At 47.3% G+C, this 21,188-nt stretch overlaps 1 protein-coding gene across 2 annotated transcripts in view; it reads right to left on the reverse strand.

Annotated features, from left to right (window-relative positions):
• Positions 1 to 21,188, reverse strand: part of LOC121844893 (TSC22 domain family protein 4-like) — a 69,815-nt gene that overhangs the window by 30,801 nt on the left and 17,826 nt on the right. The window contains exon 4 of one of the 2 annotated variants that reach the window (XM_042315364.1): positions 8,089 to 8,183. The exons of the other annotated variant lie outside the window; for it this stretch is intronic. The gene's annotated coding sequence lies outside the window, so the exon portion shown is untranslated. Of the gene's footprint in view, positions 1 to 8,088; positions 8,184 to 21,188 lie in introns of those variants that run through there. 2 annotated transcript variants of the gene reach the window in all.

A 21,188-nucleotide genomic window follows, 5' to 3' on the forward strand; every position in this document is an offset into this window, starting at 1 on the left:
TGCTGCTCTGTACCATCACTCATTCATATATCCTTATGTACATATTCTTTATCCCCTTACACTGTGTATAAGACAGTAGTTTTTTTTTTGGAATTGTTAGTTAGATTACTTGCTCGTTATTACTGCATTGTCGGAACTAGAAGCACAAGCATTTCGCTACACTCGCATTAACATCTGCTAACCATGTGTATGTGACAAATAAAATTTGATTTGATTTGATTTGACATGTCATATTAAACCCTCTGAATAGGCTACATGTCATATTAAACGCTCTGAATAGGCTACATGTCATATTAAACAGCATATTGTAACGGTTTTCTAGTGGTGATGAAGGAGAGTCGGACCAAACTGCAGCGTGTCGATTGCGATCCATGTTTAATATCACAAAGAAACACGAACTTACAAAAAAACAATAAACGAAACCGAAACAGCCTATCTGGTGCAAACTAACAACGAGTACACATAGGACACTAAGGACAATCACCCACGACAAACTCAAAGAATATGGCTGCCTAAATATGGTTCCCAATCAGAGACAACGATAAGCACCTGCCTCTGATTGAGAACCACTCCAGACAGCCATAGACCTTGCTAGACAACCCACTAAGCTACAATCCCAATACCACCACCAAAACCCCAAGACAAACACACCACAATTACAAAAACCCCATGCCACACCCTGGCCTGACCAAATACATAAAGATAAACACAAAATACTTTGACCAGGGCGTGACAGAACCCCCCTAAGGTGCGGACTCCCGAACGCACCTCAAAACAATAGGGAGGGTCCGGGTGGGCGTCTGTCCATGGTGGCGGCTCCGGCGCGGGACGTGGACCCCACTCCTTTAATGTCTTAGTCCCCTCTCCCTTCGTCCCTGGATAGTCCACCCTCGCCGCCGACCATGGCCTAGTAGTCCTCACCCAGAACCCCACTGGACTGAGGAACAGATCGGGACTGAAGGACAGCTCGGGACCGAGGCAGCTCGGGACTGAGGGGAAGCTCGGGAGTGAGAGAAAGCTCAGGAGTGAGAGAAAGCTCAGGAGTGAGAGAAAGCTCAGGAGTGAGAGAAAGCTCAGGAGTGAGAGAAAGCTCAGGAGTGAGAGGAAGCTCAGGAGTGAGAGGAAGCTCAGGAGTGAGAGGAAGCTCAGGAGTGAGAGGAAGCTCAGGAGTGAGAGGAAGCTCAGGAGTGAGAGGAAGCTCAGGAGTGAGAGGAAGCTCAGGCAGGTAGATAGATCTACCAGCTCCTGGCTGGCTGGTGGTTTCAGCAGATCCTGGCTGACTGGCAGATCCTGGCTGACTGGCAGATCTGGAAGAGTCTGGTTGACTGGCAGATCTGGAAGAGTCTGGTTGACTGGCAGATCTGGAAGAGTCTGGTTGACTGGCAGATCTGGAAGAGTCTGGTTGACTGGCAGATCTGGAAGAGTCTGGTTGACTGGCAGATCTGGAAGAGTCTGGTTGACTGGCAGATCTGGAAGAGTCTGGTTGACTGGCAGATCTGGAAGAGTCTGGCTGACTGGCAGATCTGGAAGAGTCTGGCAGACTGGCGATGCTGGGCAGACCGGCGGCGCCGGGCAGACTGGCGGCGCCGGGCAGACTGGCGGCGCCGGGCAGACTGGCGACGCTGGGCAGACTGGCGACGCTGGGCAGACTGGCGGTGCTGGGCAGACTGACGACGCTGGGCAGACTGACGACGCTGGGCAGACTGGCGGTGCTGGGCAGACTGGCGATGCTGGGCAGACTGGCGATGCTGGGCAGACTGGCGATGCTGGGCAGACTGGCGATGCTGGGCAGACTGATGGCGCTGGGCAGACTGGCGATGCTGGGCAGACTGGGGGCACTGGCGGCGCTGGGCAGACTGGCGGCACTAGCTGCTCCATATAGGCTGACAGCTCTGGCGGCTTCTTACAGACTGACCGCTCTGGCGGCTCCGTGCTGACTGGCAGCTCCTTGCAGACTGGCAGCTCCTTGCAGACTGGCAGCTCCTTACAGACTGACAGCTCCGTGCAGACTGACAGCTCCGTGCAGACTGACAGCTCCGTGCAGACTGGCTGCTCCATGCAGACTGGCTGCTCCATGCAGACTGACAGCTCTGGCTGCTTCATGCAGACTGACAGCTCTGGCTGCTCCATGTAGACTGGCTGCTTCATGCAGACTGGCAGCTCGGGCTGCTTCATGTAGACTGACAGCTCTGGCTGCTCCATGCGGACTGACAGCTCTGGCTGCTCCATGTAGACTGACTGCTTCATGCAGACTGGCAGCTCGGGCTGCTTCATGTAGACTGACAGCTCTGGCTCCTCCATGCAGACTGACAGCTCTGACTGCTCCATGCAGACTGACATCTCTGGCTGCTTCATGCAGACTGGCAGCTCTGGCTGCTCTATGTAGACTGGCTGCTTCATGCAGACTGGCAGCTCGGGCTGCTTCATGTAGACTGACAGCTCTGGCTGCTCCATGCGGACTGACAGCTCTGGCTGCTCCATGCAGACTGACAGCTCTGGCTGCTCCATGCGGACTGACAGCTCTGGCTGCTCCATGCGGACTGACAGCTCTGGCTGCTCCATGTAGACTGGCTGCTTCCTGCAGACTGGCAGCTCGGGCTGCTTCATGTAGACTGACAGCTCTGGCTGCTCCATGTCGACTGGCTGCTTCATGCAGACTGGCAGCTCGGGCTGCTTCATGTAGACTGACAGCTCTGGCTGCTCCATGCAGACTGACAGCTCTGACTGCTCCATGCAGACTGACAGCTCTGACTGCTCCATGCAGACTGACAGCTCTGACTGCTCCATGCAGACTGACAGCTCTGGCTGCTTCATGCAGACTGGCAGCTCTGGCTGCGCTGAACAGGCGGGAGACTCCTGCAGCGCTGTGTCGGAGGAAGGCTCTGGCTGCGCTAAACAGGCGGAAGACTCCGGCAGCGCTGGAGATGAGGAAAGCTCTAACAGCGCTAGATATGCGTGAGACTCCGGCAGCGCAGGAGAGGAGAAAGGCTCTGGCTGCGCTAAACAGGCGGGAGGCTCCGGCAGCGCTGTAGAGGAGGAAGGCTCTGGCTGCGTTAAACAGGCGGGAGACTCCAGCAGCGCAGGAGAGGAGAAAAGCGCTGGCTGCGCTGAACAGGCGAGGCACACTGAAGGCCTGGTGCGTGGTGCTGGAACTGGTGGTACTGGATCGAGGACACGCACAGGAAGCCTGGTGCGGGGAGCTGCTACCGGAGGGCTGGGGTGTGGAGGTGGTACTGGATAGACCGGACCGTGCAGGCGCACTGGAGCTCTTGAGCACCGAGCCTGCCCAACCTTACTTGGCTCGATGCCCACTCTAGCCCGGCCGATACGAGGAGCTGGAATATACCGAACCGGGCTGTGCACCCGCACTGGAGACACCGTGCGCTCCACAGCATAACACGGTGCCTGCCCGGTCTCTCCAGCCCCCGGTAAGCACAGGGAGTTTGCGCAGGTCTCCTACCTGGCATAGCCATACTCCCTGTAAGCCCCCCAAGAAATTTTGGGGCTGACTCTCGGGCTTCCATCCGCTCTGCCGTGCTAGCTCCTCATAATGCCGCCTCTCTGCTTTTGCTGCCTCCAGCTCGGCTTTGGGACGACAATAATCTCCAGGCTCATTCCAGGGTCCTTTACCGTCCAATTCCTCCTCCCATGTCCATAACTCCAGGTGGTGCAACCTCTCCCACTGTAGCTGCTGCTGCTCCTGCTGCTGCTGCCTCTGTTGCCTCTTCTCCTGTTGCTCCTTTGGGCGGCTACACTCCCCTGGTTTAGCCCAGGGTCCTCTCCCGTCGAAGATCTCCTCCCATGACCAGAAATCCTTGGTGAGCATCTCCTTTTTCGGCTGCTCCTGCCTGTTGACACGCCGCTTGGTCCGTTGGTGGTGGGTGATTCTGTAACGGTTTTCTAGTGGTGATGAAGGAGAGTCGGACCAAACTGCAGCGTGTCGATTGCGATCCATGTTTAATATCACAAAGAAACACGAACTTACAAAAAAACAATAAACGAAACCGAAACAGCCTATCTGGTGCAAACTAACAACGAGTACACATAGGACACTAAGGACAATCACCCACGACAAACTCAAAGAATATGGCTGCCTAAATATGGTTCCCAATCAGAGACAACGATAAGCACCTGCCTCTGATTGAGAACCACTCCAGACAGCCATAGACCTTGCTAGACAACCCACTAAGCTACAATCCCAATACCACCACCAAAACCCCAAGACAAACACACCACAATTACAAAAACCCCATGCCACACCCTGGCCTGACCAAATACATAAAGATAAACACAAAATACTTTGACCAGGGCGTGACACATATAAACACTGAATAGGCTACATGTCATATTAAACCCTCTGAATAGGCTACATGTCATATTAAACACACTGAATAGGCTACATGTCATATTAAATAGCATATAAACACTGAGTAGGCTACATGTCATATCAACACTCTGAATAGACTACATGTCATATGAAATAGCATATAAACACTGAATAGGCTACATGTCATATTAAACCCTCTGAATAGGCTACATGTCATATTAAACCCTCTGAATAGGCTACATGTCATATTAAACACTCTGAATAGGCTACATGTCATATTAAACAGCATATAAACACTGAATAGGCTACATGTCATATTAAACAGCATATAAACCCTCTGAATAGACTACATGTCATATTAAACCCTCTGAATAGGCTACATGTCATATTAAACAGCATATAAATACTGAATAGGCTACATGTCATATTAAAAACTCTGAATAGGCTACACGTCATATTAAACACTCTGAATAGGCTACATGTCATATTAAACAGCATATAAACACTGAATAGGCTACATGTCATATTAAACACACTGAATAGGCTACATGTCATATTAAACCCTCTGAATAGGCTTCATGTCATATTAAATAGTATAATAACCCTCTGAATAGGCTACATGTCATATTAAACACTCTGAATAGACTACATGTCATATTACTCTGAATGTCATGTCATATTAAATAGCATATAAACACTGAATAGGCTACATGTCATATTAAACACTCTGAATGGGCTACATGTCATATTAAACACTCTGAATGGGCTACATGTCATATTAAACACTCTGAATGGGCTACATGTCATATTAAATAGCATATAAACACTGAATAGGCTACATGTCATATTAAACACTCTGAATGGGCTACATGTCATATTAAACACTCTGAATGGGCTACATGTCATATTAAATAGCATATAAACACTCTGAATGGGCTACATGTCATATTAAACACTCTGAATAGACTACATGTCATATTAACACTCTGAATAGGCTACATGTCATATTAAATAGCATATAAACACTCTGAGTAGGCTACATGTCATATTAAACACTCTGAATAGACTACATGTCATATTAAATAGCATATAAACACTGAGTAGGCTACATGTCATATTACCACTCTGAATAGGCTACATGTCATATTAACCACTCTGAATAGGCTACATGTCATATGAAATAGCATATAAACACTGAATAGGCTACATGTCATATTAAACACTCTGAATAGGCTACATGTCATATTAAACTCTCTGAATGGGCTACATGTCATATTAAATAGCATATAAACACTCTGAATAGACTACATGTCATATTAACACTCTGAATAGACTACATGTCATATTAAACTCTCTGAATGGGCTACATGTCATATTAAATAGCATATAAACACTCTGAATAGACTACATGTCATATTAAACACTCTGAATGGGCTACATGTCATATTAAATAGCATATAAACACTCTGAATGGGCTACATGTCATATTAAACACTCTGAATGGGCTACATGTCATATTAAATAGCATATAAACACTCTGAATGGGCTACATGTCATATTAAACACTCTGAATAGGCTACATGTCTTATTAAATAGCATATAAACACTCTGAATAGGCTACATGTCATATTAAACACTCTGAATGGGCTACATGTCATATTAAATAGCATATAAACACTCTGAATGGGCTACATGTCTTATTAAACACTCTGAATAGACTACATGTCATATTAAATAGCATATAAACACTGAGTAGGCTACATGTCATATTAACACTCTGAATAGGCTACATGTCATATTAAACACTCTGAATAGGCTACATGTCATATTAAACACTCTGAATAGGCTACATGTCATATTAAACACACTGAATAGGCTACATGTCATATTAAACACTCTGAATAGGCTACATGTCATATTAAACACTCTGAATAGACTACATGTCATATTAAATAGCATATAAACACTCTACATTAGTCAGGAGCCAGACAGGGCGCCTAAGAAGGAATGAACATGTATTATTTAGGCTATTGTATTAGCCTATTATCTCTGTGATTTCAAGGCTATAGCCGACAAACAAATACATTGTGGCGCATTTGAGAGTGTGACACGCTAGGCTGGCAGGAACATAAAGCGCTCAGCACCTAAACATTTAGTTGTATTAAATCATTATACTCAATAAATTGTTACTTAGAATGAAATTCAAATGAATGAAAAATGTCTTATTAGGCCCAGTGGCTTTGAATTAATTTGAGCTTTTTAGGCAATATAACACTGTCAAAATGCCAGGACTATTGGGCCAAAATCAATTGTAGCCTATTGTGGCACAAAATAATCAAAAGGTCTGACTGCTCAGAGATGCTTGGGAAAATGGTGACAACGGGGGACCAGCGTGTGTGTGTTTCAAGGGAAAGGGGTGTATCTGATCTCCATCAGCTAGGACTTGACATTGGTTAATCAAATCTTCCCATTTCTGCCAGTTTTTGCACAATTTCATGCCTTCACAAACAGCTGCAACTGCATGTGCATTCACACATCAAGTCTTCTCTTGAGTTGGGCTCAGGATGGAACAACTGTTGAACATCTGAGTGTATGGTTGTTTGTGGGGAAAGAGGTTGAGTATGCATGAGTATCCCACATATGATGCTATGCGGGTAATAATGTTAGGGACAATACAGGATGAATCACAATAATTGTTTGCTGAAATAATAATTGTAATTTTTGTAATGGCAATCTTGGTTCTAGGTACCAATCCTGGTTCTAGGTACCAATCCTGGTTCTAGGAACCAATCCTGGTTCTATTCTAGGTAACGATCCTGGTTCTAGGTACCAATCCTGGTTCTAGGTAACAATCCTGGTTCTAGGTAACAATCCTTTGCATGAACTGCCTACATTACTACGCATTTTATTTGTTAATTGTGGGAAATAAGATAAGCAATATTGTTACATTATATTTTATATATATATATATATATATATATATATAAATAACTGCCCAAAAAAAGGTTCCCTTTTCAGACCCTTTCTTTCAAAGATAATTCGTACAGATCCAAATAACTTCACAGATCTTCATTGTAAAGGGTTTAAACACTTTCCCATGCTTGTTCAATGAATCATAATCAATTAATGAACACGCACCTGTGGAACGGTCGTTAAGACACTAACAGCTTACAGACGGTAGGCAATTAAGGTCACAGTTATGAAAACGTAGGACACTAAAGAGGCCTTGCTACTGACTCTGAAAACACTAAAAGAAAGATGCCCTGGATCCCTGCTCATCTGTGTGAACGTGCCTTAGGCATGCTGCAAGGAGGCATGAGGACTGCAGATGTGGCCAGGGCAATAAATTGCAATGTCCGTACTATGAGACACCTAAGACAGTTCTACAGGGAGACAGGACGCACAGCTGATCATCCTCGCAGTGGCAGACCACGTGTAACAACACCTGCACAGGATCGGTATATCCAAACATCACACCTGCGGGACAGGTACAGGACGGCAACAACAAATGCCCGAGTTATACCAGGAACGCACAATCCCTCCATCAGTGCTCAGACTGTCCGCAACAAACTGAGAGAGCCTGGACTGAGGACTTGTAGGCCTTATCTAAGGCAGGGTCTCACCAGACATCACCGGCAACAACGTCGCCTATGGGCACAACACCGTCGCTGGACCAGACAGGACTGACAAAAAGTGCTCCTCACTGACGAGTCGCGGATTTGTCTCACCAGGTGTGATGGTTGGATTCACGTTTATCGTCGAAGGAATGAGCGTTACGCCGAGGCCAGTACTTTGGAGCGGGATCGATTTGGAGGTGGAGGGTCCATCATGGTCTGGGACAGGATTCTCTCCCCCCCTAAAAGACAAGGAATATAATATCTATTGTTTACAGGAAACTCATTCAATGATTTTAGATGAAGTTGTGAGGAAAAAGGACAGGGGGGGCGAAATATACTTCTCCAATGGGCAAGAAATTTAAAAGAGGTGATGATATCAATTAAAAATAATTTTGATCCAAATGTGCAAATTGTCCAACAGATCCACAAGGTAGAGGGATGATTTTAAATATGTTATTGGACCATAAACAGACATGTCTCATTTACCTTTACGGTCCAAATAATGATGATCCACGCTTCTTTGAAAATATATATAATAATTGATCAACCTTGCAAGCAATACAAGACTATTATTATGGTGATCGATTATAATATGGTTTTAAATACATCTATGGAACGTAAAGGAAATCACGAATATCATGGATATATTGGAACTAGTAGATATTTGGATGCTTAATTATCCTGACCTAGTGAGATATACATGGCAGAGGCTTAACCAAAAAGTTAGAAAGAAAACAAGTTTTGATAGGGGAGTGAATGCGGTCAGATCAACAAATAATTGGCATATACATTACATTTACAGAAATTCCACGTGGAAGAGGATATTGAAAATGTAATCAAAGCCTATTGGATGATAAATGATTCTGTCCTTGCTGAAAAATTATTACAGACTTTTTCCTAAATAAACATAGGCACAGCAAATCCCCTTATTGTATGGGACACTTTTAAAATGTGTATTTAGAGGCCATGCAGCTCAGTACTCATCTATAAAACAAAAGCAATTTAGGTCAAACGAGTCCATATTAACAAAGGAAATAGAAGGACAGTACTGATAGTTAGCAATAAAAACTATACTTTAGAGGAAAAACGTGGAGGAACCTATGGAGGGAATGGAGAAACTATTTCAAGAAAGATCAAGTGTAATTTATTATAAAAATAAAGCAAACTGGATGGAAAATGCAGAAAAATGCACCAAATTATTTTTTGAAATCTTCAACGTAGAAATTACCAAAAATAATTGACTGAAACTTGTTACAAATGACAGTCACCAATGATTCACCAAACTATATTTAGAAAGAAGAAGCAAAGTACTTTAAGCATGTTTTCATTTCACTCTTCTCCATCTCCTCTAACCGAAGATGATTGTATAGATAAAAAAATAAAACATCCATATGTAACAAAATGTGTAAAAACTAAAAGGGGTTTGAATACTTCCTGAAGGCACAGTTTATTCAGAAACTAAAGGGGTCTGAATACTTCCTGAAGGCACGGTTTATTCAGAAACTAAAGGGGTCTGAATACTTCCTGAAGGCACGGTTTATTCAGAAACTAAAGGGGTCTGAATACTTCCTGAAGGCACGGTTTATTCAGAAACTAAAGGGGTCTGAATACTTCCTGAAGGCACGGTTTATTCAGAAACTAAAGGGGTCTGAATACATCCTGAAGGCACAGTTTATTCAGAAACTAAAGGGGTCTGAATACATCCTGAAGGCACGGTTTATTCAGAAACTAAAGGGGTCTGAATACTTCCTGAAGGCACGGTTTATTCAGAAACTAAAAGGGGTCTGAATACTTCCTGAAGGCACGGTTTATTCAGAAACTAAAGGGGTCTGAATACTTCCTGAAGGCACGGTTTATTCAGAAACTAAAGGGGTCTGAATACTTCCTGAAGGCACGGTTTATTCAGAAACTAAAGGGGTCTGAATACTTCCTGAAGGCACGGTTTATTCAGAAACTAAAGGGGTCTGAATACTTTCCAAAGGCACGGTTTATTCAGAAAGTATTCCTACCTTCTTTTTTTGTTACATTTTAAAATAAGGCTGTAATGTATGGGTTTTCCCCCCTCATCAATCTACACACAATACCCCATAATGACATCACAATACCCCATAATGACATCACAATACCCCATAATGACAAAGCAAAAACAAGTTTTTAGAAATGTTTGCTAATTTATAAAAAATAAACTGAAATATCACATTTACATTCAGGCCAAATAGTTCAATCTGGTTTTCATCAGACCAGAGAATCTTGTTTCTAATGGTCTAAGAGTCATTAGGGGCCTTTTGGCGAACTCCAAGCTGGCTGTCATGTGCCTTTCACTGAGAAAGGTTGTAAGTTCAAATCCCCGAGCTGTCAAGGTACAAATCTGTCGTTCTGCCCCTGAACAGGCAGTTAACCCTCTGTTCCTAGGCCGTCATTGAAAATAAGAATTTGTTCTTAAGTGACTTGCCTAGTTAAATAAAGGTCAAATAAAAAATAAAAAAGTGGCTTCCGTCTGGCCACTCTACCATAAAGGCCTGATTGGTGGAGTGCTACAGAGATGGTTGTTCTTCTGGAAGGTTCTCCCATCTCCACAGAGGAATTCTGGAACTCTGTCAGCGTGACCATCGGGTTCTTGGCCACCTCCCTGACCAAGGCCATTCCCCCCAGATTGCTCAGTTTAGCCGGGCGGCCAGCTCTGGCCGCAAAAGGCATGGATCTTTTTAGGGGGCATTGCGGCCACACAAAGGGGATGCCGCCGTGAAATTCTAGGCATTATCAAGTGCTGGTCAAATTGTGAATGAGTGACTGATGTAGTGTGTACAGCCTGCGCAAAAAAAAACAAAGCAGAGCTCATGCCTTTCAAGCAACCTTTTTCAAATCATCATCAGAGCCTCATCATGCAGCCTTACAATGTATTAAAAATCAAAACATAACCCAACGTCAGTAGAACAACTAAAGTTACATAAATAACTCTAAATTAAGCATATAGGAGTACATGTTTCTTTGGTGACCGCTCAACACTGAACAGCCGCATGTGCGCCCTGCCTCAAATCTCTTGGAGAAAATATCCTTTCTATTTTATTCAGCTTTGTTCAATTGTATTCCTCATACTATAAAATAATATAAAATAATACCACGGAATTCTAAGCAAATCTTCTGCTAAATGAACTAGTGTAGCCTAGAGCCATATGGCACAGCCAGATCAGGGCCTAACATAAGGACTGACTCAGAGGATGCTATTGTGTTGTTCTGAAATAGACTACATTTTCTTCAGACCTGTCTGTCTAAAATAAATAATGAATTTATTGTGAAGGTGTAGGCTAGATTAAATTAATTTATTGGACTTTAAAAAAAGTAGATGTTCCAAAGGTCAGTGGCTGGTAGGCTATCTGTGGAAGCCAGGAGATGCTAAATGTGTTTATGTTCGTGGCTGACAAAACTTTGACTGCCACAGCCTTAGAATAAATTGCCATTAGATTTGCCCATGGTCTTTTCAGATCACCCAGTATGCAGCCAGGTACCTTAACCCCACAGAGCCAGATGAGCCCCAACTCTAAACCAGCCAGCAACCCTAACCCCACAGAGCCAGATGAGCCCCAACTCTAAACCAGCCAGCAAACCTAACGCCACAGAGCCAGATGAGCTGCAACTCTAAACCAGCCAGCAACCCTAACCCCACAGAGCCAGATGAGCCCCAACTCTAAACCAGCCAGCAACCCTAACCCCACAGAGCCAGATGAGCCCCAACTCTAAACCAGCCAGCAACCCTAACCCCACAGAGCCAGATGAGCCCCAACTCGAAACCAGCCAGCAACCCTAACCCCAAAGAGCCAGATGAGCCCAAACTCGAAACCAGCCAGCAACCCTAACGCCACAGAGCCAGATGAGCCCCAACTCTAAACCAGCCAGCAACCCTAACCCCACAGAGCCAGATGAGCCCCAACTCTAAACCAGCCCCAGCCAGCTACCCTAACCCCACAGAGCCAGATGAGCCCCAACTCTAAACCAGCCCCAGCCAGCTACCCTAACCCCACAGAGCCAGATGAGCCCCAACTCTAAACCAGCCAGCAACCCTAACCCCACAGAGCCAGATGAGCCCCAACTCTAAACCAGCCAGCAAACCTAACGCCACAGAGCCAGATGAGCTGCAACTCTAAACCAGCCAGCAACCCTAACGCCACAGAGCCAGATGAGCCCCAACTCTAAACCAGCCAGCAACCCTAACGCCACAGAGCCAGATGAGCCCCAACTCTAAACCAGCCAGCAACCCTAACCCCACAGAGCCAGATGAGCCCCAACTCTAAACCAGCCAGCAACCCTAACGCCACAGAGCCAGATGAGCCCCAATTCTAAACCAGCCAGCAACCCTAACCCCACAGAGCCAGATGAGCCCCAACTCTAAACCAGCCAGCAACACTAACGCCACAGAGCCAGATGAGCCCCAACTCTAAACCAGCCCCAGCCAGCTACCCTAACCCCACATAGCCAGAGACCCAACTCTAAACCAGCCCCAGCCACCAGCTACCCTAACCCCACAGAGCCAGAGACCCGACTCTAAACCAGCCCCAGCCAGCCAGCTACCCTAACCCCACAGAGCCAGATGAGCCCCAACTCTAAAACCAGCCAGCAACCCTAACCCCACAGAGCCAGATGAGCCCCAACTCTAAACCAGCCAGCAACCCTAACGCCACAGAGCCAGATGAGCCCCAACTCTAAACCAGCCCCAGCCAGCTACCCTAACCCCACAGAGCCAGATGAGCCCCAACTCTAAACTAGCCAGCAACCCTAACGCCACAGAGCCAGATGAGCCCCAACTCTAAACCAGCCCCAGCCAGCTACCCTAACCCCACAGAGCCAGATGAGCCCCAACTCTAAACCAGCCAGCAACCCTAACGCCACAGAGCCAGATGAGCCCCAACTCTAAACCAGCCCCAGCCAGCTACCCTAACCCCACAGAGCCAGAGACCCAACTCTAAACCAGCCCCAGCCAGCCAGCTACCCTAACCCCACATAGCCAGAGACCCAACTCTAAACCAGCCCCAGCCACCAGCTACCCTAACCCCACAGAGCCAGAGACCCGACTCTAAACCAGCCCCAGCCAGCCAGCTACCCTAACCCCACAGAGCCAGATGAGCCCCAACTCTAAACCAGCCCCAACCAGCTACCCTAACCCCAAGAGCCAGCCCAACCTAAATCAGCCCCAGCCAGCTACCCTAACCCCACAGAGCCAGAGACCCAACTCTAAACCAGCCCCAGCCAGCTACCCTAACCCCACAGAGCCAGAGACCCAACTCTAAACCAGCCCCAGCCAGCTACCCTAACCCCACAGAGCCAGAGACCCAACTTTAAACCAGCCCCAGCCAGCTACCCTAACCCCACAGAGCCAGATGAGCTCCAAATCTAAACCAGCCCCAGCCAGCTACCCTAACCCCACAGAGCCAGAGACCCAACACTAAACCAGCCCCAGCCAGCTACCCTAACCCCACAGAGCCAGATGAGCCCAACTTTAAACCAGCCCCAGCCAGCTACCCTAACCCCACAGAGCCAGATGAGCCCAAACTCTAAACCAGCCCCAGCCAGCTACCCTAACCCCACAGAGCCAGAGACCCAACTCTAAACCAGCCCCAGCCAGCTACCCTAACCCCACAGAGCCAGAGACCCAACTCTAAACCACCCCCAGCCAGCCAGCTACCCTAACCCCACAGAGCCAGATGAGCTCCAAATCTAAACCAGCCCCAGCCAGCTACCCTAACCCCACAGAGCCAGAGACCCAACTCTAAACCAGCCCCAGCCAGCTACCCTAACCCCACAGAGCCAGAGACCCAACTCAAAACCAGCCCCAGCCAGCTACCCTAACCCCACAGAGCCAGATGAGCCCCAACTCTAAACCAGCCCCAGCCAGCCAGCTACCATAACCCCACAGAGCCAGATGAGCCCCAACTCTAAACCAGCCCCAGCCAGCCAGCTACCCTAACCCCACAGAGCCAGATGAGTCCCAACTCTAAACCAGCCCCAGCCGGCCAGCTACCCTAACCCCACATAGCCAGAGACCCAACTCTAAACCAGCCCCAGCCACCAGCTACCCTAACCCCACAGAGCCAGAGACCCGACTCTAAACCAGCCCCAGCCAGCCAGCTACCCTAACCCCACAGAGCCAGATGAGCCCCAACTCTAAACCAGCCAGCAACCCTAACGCCACAGAGCCAGATGAGCCCCAACTCTAAACTAGCCAGCAACCCTAACGCCACAGAGCCAGATGAGCCCCAACTCTAAACCAGCCCCAGCCAGCTACCCTAACCCCACAGAGCCAGATGAGCCCCAACTCTAAACCAGCCAGCAACCCTAACGCCACAGAGCCAGATGAGCCCCAACTCTAAACCAGCCCCAGCCAGCTACCCTAACCCCACAGAGCCAGAGACCCAACTCTAAACCAGCCCCAGCCAGCCAGCTACCCTAACCCCACATAGCCAGAGACCCAACTCTAAACCAGCCCCAGCCACCAGCTACCCTAACCCCACAGAGCCAGAGACCCGACTCTAAACCAGCCCCAGCCAGCCAGCTACCCTAACCCCACAGAGCCAGATGAGCCCCAACTCTAAACCAGCCCCAACCAGCTACCCTAACCCCACAGAGCCAGAGACCCAACTCTAAATCAGCCCCAGCCAGCTACCCTAACCCCACAGAGCCAGAGACCCAACTCTAAACCAGCCCCAGCCAGCTACCCTAACCCCACAGAGCCAGATGAGCCCAAACTATAAACCAGCCCCAGCCAGCTACCCTAACCCCACAGAGCCAGAGACCCAACTCTAAACCAGCCCCAGCCAGCTATCCTAACCCCACAGAGCCAGAGACCCAACTCTAAACCAGCCCCAGCCAGCTACCCTAACCCCACAGAGCCAGAGACCCAACTCTAAACCAGCCCCAGCCAGCTACCCTAACCCCACAGAGCCAGAGACCCAACTCAAAACCAGCCCCAGCCAGCTACCCTAACCCCACAGAGCCAGATGAGCCCCAACTCTAAACCAGCCCCAGCCAGCCAGCTACCATAACCCCACAGAGCCAGATGAGCCCCAACTCTAAACCAGCCCCAGCCAGCCAGCTACCCTAACCCCACAGAGCCAGATGAGTCCCAACTCTAAACCAGCCCCAGCCAGCTACCCTAACCCCACAGAGCCAGAGACCCAACTCTAAACCAGCCCCAGCCAGCTACCCTAACCCCACAGAGCCAGAGACCCAACTCTAAACCAGCCCCAGCCAGCCACCCTAACCCCACAGAACCAGAGACCCAACTCTAAACCAGCCCCAGCCAGCAAGTTGATTCCAGATGAGAGAAGGCTTTGTCTGTGGATTTAGATTATGTCCTGATTCTATCCACACGTCTCATTGGCTAATCCTCATTTCACTTTTCCCGCAGGGCGGAATCTCCTGTCAAGGCAAGGGGAGTCTGCTCACATGAGGTACCATTCTGCCTCTCCCGCACACCACACTGTCCTGCACTCTCAGTGGTTCACACAGGTGCAAACTCCTCCTAAACCCGTCCCCTCAGTGCCTCATCCAATGACAACACGTGTCATTCTCAGCCGCCCACTCGCACTGAGTATGTTGATTACCTTTCCAGGATCAACATACTCTGACCCGTCTGTGTTAAACCCCCCTCCCCACACGGCTGTATCGTATAAACATTGAGTGGAGGATTAGATGCATCCCAGCCAGAATCTCTCCTGTGGTGACAACACACACACACACTAGCATCCACTGACTGTTCAATCTCTGAACCTCGTCCAGAGACACAGGGCTGATATTGACACAAACAACCTTTTAGAGAGATGCTGAGAGAGAGAGAGAGATGCTGAGAGAGAGAGATGCTGAGAGAGAGAGAGATGCTGAGAGAGAGAGAGATGCTGAGAGAGAGAGAGAGAGAGAGATGCTGAGAGAGAGAGAGATGCTGAGAGAGAGAGAGAGATGCTGAGAGAGATAGAGAGAGAGAGAGAGAGAGAGAGAGAGATGCTGAGAGAGAGAGAGAGATGCTGAGAGAGAGAGAGAGATGCTGAGAGAGAGAGATGCTGAGAGAGAGAGAGATGCTGAGAGAGAGAGATGCTGAGAGAGAGAGATGCTGAGAGAGAGAGAGAGAGAGAGATGCTGAGAGAGAGAGAGAGATGCTGAGAGAGAGAGAGATGCTGAGAGAGAGAGAGAGAGAGAGAGAGAGATGCTGAGAGAGAGAGAGATGCTGAGAGAGAGAGAGAGATGCTGAGAGAGAGAGAGATGCTGAGAGAGAGAGAGATGCTGAGAGAGAGAGAGATGCTGAGAGAGAGAGAGAGAGAGAGATGCTGAGAGAGAGAGAGAGAGATGCTGAGAGAGAGAGAGAGATGCTGAGAGAGAGAGAGAGAGAGAGATGCTGAGAGAGAGAGAGAGAGAGAGATGCTGAGAGAGAGAGAGAGAGAGAGAGAGAGATGCTGAGAGAGAGAGAGATGCTGAGAGAGAGAGAGAGAGAGATGCTGAGAGAGAGAGAGATGCTGAGAGAGAGAGAGAGATGCTGAGAGAGAGAGCTGAGAGATGCTGAGAGAGAGAGAGAGAGAGATGAGAGAGAGAGAGAGAGAGAGAGATGCTGAGAGAGAGAGAGAGAGATGCTGAGAGAGAGAGAGAGATGCTGAGAGAGAGAGAGAGAGATGCTGAGAGAGAGAGAGAGAGAGAGATGCTGAGAGAGAGAGAGAGAGATGCTGAGAGAGAGAGAGAGAGATGCTGAGAGAGAGAGAGAGAGAGAGAGAGATGCTGAGAGAGAGAGAGAGAGAGAAAGAGATGCTGAGAGAGAGAGAGATGCTGAGAGAGAGAGAGAGAGATGCTGAGAGAGAGAGATGGATGGATGAGGAGGGGACATGGGACTACACTTTAAATAGAGAGGAACGAGTGCACACTTAGGGGAGGAGCCAGCCTGATCAGCCACCAGCCTGTGATTATGCAAGACTACACAGTCTTAGGCCTCTAGCTCATTCACTCACTTCCTCATCACCCATCCCCCACATCAGCCACAATAATGCTAAATTACCTTGGATTGTAAACTTGTCATGGTCAAAACATATAGATTCAATGGTTGTAAAGATGGGGAGAGGTTTGTCTGTAATAAAGAGATGCTCTGCTTTTTTGACACCACACTCCACAAAGAAAGTCCTGCAGGCTCTAGTTTGATCTTATCTGGGTTATTGTCCAGTTGTGTGGTCCAGCGCTGCAAAGAGGACCTACGCTGAACAAAAATATAAAAACGTAACATGCAACTATTTCTAACATTTTATTGAGTTGCAGTTCATATAAGAAAAATCAGTAAATTGAAAAAAATTAATTAGGACCTAATCTATGGATTTCACATGACTGGGAATACATTAGGACCTAATCTATGGATTTCGCATGACTGGGAATACAGATACGCATCTGTTGGTTACAAATACCTTATAAAAAAGGTATGGGCGTGGATCAGAAAACCAGTCAGTATCTGGTGTGACCATTTGCCTCATGCAGCGCGACACATCTCCTTCACATAGAGTTGATCAGGCTGTTGATTGTGACCTTTTGAATGTTGTCTCACTCCTCTTCAATGGCTGTGTGAAGTTGCTGGATATTGGACTGGAACACACTGTCATACACGTTGATCCAGAGCATCCCAAACATGCTCAATGGGTGACAAGTCTGGTGAGTATGCAGGCCTTGGAAGAACTAGGACATTTTCAGTTTCCAGGAATTGTGTGCAGATCCTTGTGACATCCTTGTGACGTGCATTATCATGCTGAAACATGAGGTGATGGCGGTGGATGAATGGCACGACAATGGGCCTCAGGATCTCGTCACGGTATCTCTGTGCATTCACATTGCCATCAATAAAATGCAATTGCTTTCACTGTCTGTAGCTTATGCCTGCCCATACCATAACCCCACCATTGGGCACTCTGTTTACAAAGTTGACATCAGCAAAACGCTCACCCACACAACACCACACACGCTCTGTCAAACTGTTGAAATCAGGATTTATCCGTGAAGAGCACACTTCTCCAGTGTGCCAGTGGCAATCATAGGGTGAGTATTTGTCCACTGAAGACGGTTACAATGCCGAAAGGCATTCAGAGCAGAACCCTGGTGAGAATGAGGATGAGAACGCAGATAAGCTTCCCTGAGACGGTATCTGACAGATTGTGCATAAATTCTTCGGTTGTGCAAACCCAGAGTTTGATCAGCTGTCCGGGTGGCTGGTCTCAGACGATCCAGCAGGTGAAGAAGCCGGATGTGGATGTCCTGGGCTGGTGTGGTTCCACGTGGTCTGGGGTTGTGAGGCCGGTTGGACGTACTACCAAATTCTATAAAATTACATTGGAGGCAGCTTATGGTACAGAAATGTAAATTATATTCTCTGGTGGATATTCCTGCAGTCAGCATGACAATTTCACGCTCCTTCGACACATCTGTGTTTAATAGACAAACAGGCTTGAAGGTGTGATTCCAGGGTAATAAAAGGTGGAGGCACCGAGCTAGTGGTGTCTATTCAGCAGTCTGATGGTCTGGGGGTAGAAACAGCTGACTAGTGGTGTCTATTCAGCAGCCTGATGGTAGAAACAGCTGACTAGTGGTGTCTATTCAGCAGCCTGATGGTAGAAACAGCTGACTAGTGGTGTCTATTCAGCAGCCTGATGGTAGAAACAGCTGACTAGTGGTGTCTATTCAGCAGCCTGATGGTAGAAACAGCTGACTAGTGGTGTCTATTCAGCAGTCTGATGGTCTGGGGGTAGAAACAACTGACTAGTGGTTTCTATTCAGCAGCCTGATGGTAGAAACAGCTGACTAGTGGTGTCTATTCAACAGCCTGATGGTCTGGGGGTAGAAACAGCTGACTAGTGGTGTCTATTCAGCAGCCTGATGGTAGAAACAGCTGACTAGTGGTGTCTATTCAGCAGCCTGATGGTCTGGGGGTAGAAACAGCTGACTAGTGGTGTCTATTCAGCAGCCTGATGGTAGAAACAGCTGACTAGTGGTGTCTATTCAGCAGCCTGATGGTAGAAACAGCTGACTAGTGGTGTCTATTCAGCAGCCTGATGGTAGAAACAGCTGACTAGTGGTGTCTATTCAACAGTCTGATGGTCTGGGGGTAGAAACAGCTGACTAGTGGTGTCTATTCAGCAGCCTGATGGTCTGGGGGTAGAAACAGCTGACTATTGGCCTACCCCTACCCGTCTACCCCTACCCTACTCCTACCCCGGTCAACAGCTCTGGATCCACCCACAGCAACTCGCCCAAGCCTCCCCCATTTCTCCTTCACCCAAATCAAGATATCTGATGTTCTGAAAGAGCTGCAAAATCTGGACTGCTACAAATCAGCTGGGCTAGACAGTCTGGACCTTCTCTTTCTAAATTTATCAGCCGCAATTGTTGCAACCCCTATTACTAGCCTGTTCAACCTCTCTTTCATATCGTCTGAGATCCCCAAAGATTGGAAAGCTACCACGTCCCTTTGATGAGGGAAACACTAGACCCAAACTGTCACAGACCTACAGTTGAAGTCGGAAGTTTACATACACCTTAGCCAAACACATTTAAACTCACTTTTTCACAATGTGAAATTTAACCCTATTAACTCTAGTACAAATTCCCTTTCTTAGGTCAGTTAGGATCACCACTATTTTAAGAATGTGAAATGTCAAAATAATAGTAGAGAGAATTATTTATTTCAACTTTTATTTCTTTCATCACATTCCCAGTCGGTCAGAAGTTGACATACACTCAATTAGTATTTGGTAGCATTGCTTTTAAAAGGGGTTTAACTTGGGTCAAATGTTTCAGATAACCTTCCACAATCTTCCCACAACAAGTTGGGTGAATTTTGGCCCATTCATCCTGACAGAGCTGGTGTAACTGAGTCAGGTTTGTAGGCCTCCTTGCTCGCACACGCTTTTTCAGTTCTGCCCACAAATTTTCTATAGGATTGAGGTCAGGGATTTGTGATGGCCACTCCAATACCTTGACTTTGTTGTCCTTAAGCCATTTTGCCACAACTTTGGAAGAATGCTTGGAGTGATTGTCCATTTGGAAGACCCATTTGTTACCAAGCTTTAACTTCCTGACTGATGTCTTGAGATGTTGCTTCAATATATCCACATACTTTTCCTCCCTCATGAAGCTATCTATTTTGTGAAGTGCACCAGTCCCTCCTGCAGCAAAGCACCCCCACAACATGATGCTGCCACCCCCGTGCTTCACAGTTGGGATGGTGTTCTTTAACTTGCAAGCCTCCCCTTTTTCCTCCAAACATAACGGTGGTCATTATGGCCAAACAGTTCTCTGTTTGTTTCATCAGACCAGAGGACACTTCTCCAAAAAGTACGATCTTTATCCCCATGTGCAGTTGCAAACCGTAGTCTGGATTTTTTTATGGTGGTTTTGGAGCAGTAGCTTCTTCCTTGCTGTGCGCCTTCCAGGTTATGTCGATATAGAAGTCATTTTACTGTGAATAGATACTTTTGTACCCGTTTCCTCCAGCATCTTCACGAGGTCCTTTGCTGTTGTTATGGGATTGATTTGCACTTTCGTACCAAAGTACGTTCATCTAGTTCAATTCTCGGGCCGACTCTTTTCTCTGTATACATCAATGATGTTGCTCGTGCTGCTGGTGAGTCTCTGATCCACCTCTATGCAGACGACACCATTCTGTATACTTCTGGCCCGTCTTTTGACACTGTGTCAACTAACCTCCAGATGAGCTTCAATGTCATACAACTCTCCTTCCGTGGCCTCCAACTGCTCTTAGATGCATGTAAAACTAAATGCATGCTCTTCAACTGATCGCTGCCCGGACCTGTCTGCCCGTCCAGCATCACTACTCTGGACGGTTCTGACTTAGAATGTGTGGACAACTACAAATACCTAGGTGTCTGGTTAGACTGTAAACTCTCCTTCCAGACTCACATTAAGCATATGCAATTAAAAATTATATATAGAATGTTTGCTGCCAAACATACCCTCGTAAAACTATCCTACCAATCCTTGGCTTCGGAAATGTAATTTACAAAATAGCCTCCAACACTCTACTCAGCAAATTGGATGCAGTCTATCACAGTGCCATCCATTGAGTCACCAAAGCCCCATATACTACCCACCACTGCTACCTGTAGGCTCTCGTTGGCTGGCCCTCACTTCGTATTCGTCGCCAGACCCACTGGCTCCAGGTCATCTATAAGTCTTTGCTAGGTAAAGCTCCACGTTATCTCAGCTCACTGGTCACCATA

This window comes from Oncorhynchus tshawytscha, unplaced genomic scaffold (assembly GCF_018296145.1).
Source record: "Oncorhynchus tshawytscha isolate Ot180627B unplaced genomic scaffold, Otsh_v2.0 Un_contig_8471_pilon_pilon, whole genome shotgun sequence".
Taxonomy (NCBI): domain Eukaryota; kingdom Metazoa; phylum Chordata; class Actinopteri; order Salmoniformes; family Salmonidae; genus Oncorhynchus; species Oncorhynchus tshawytscha.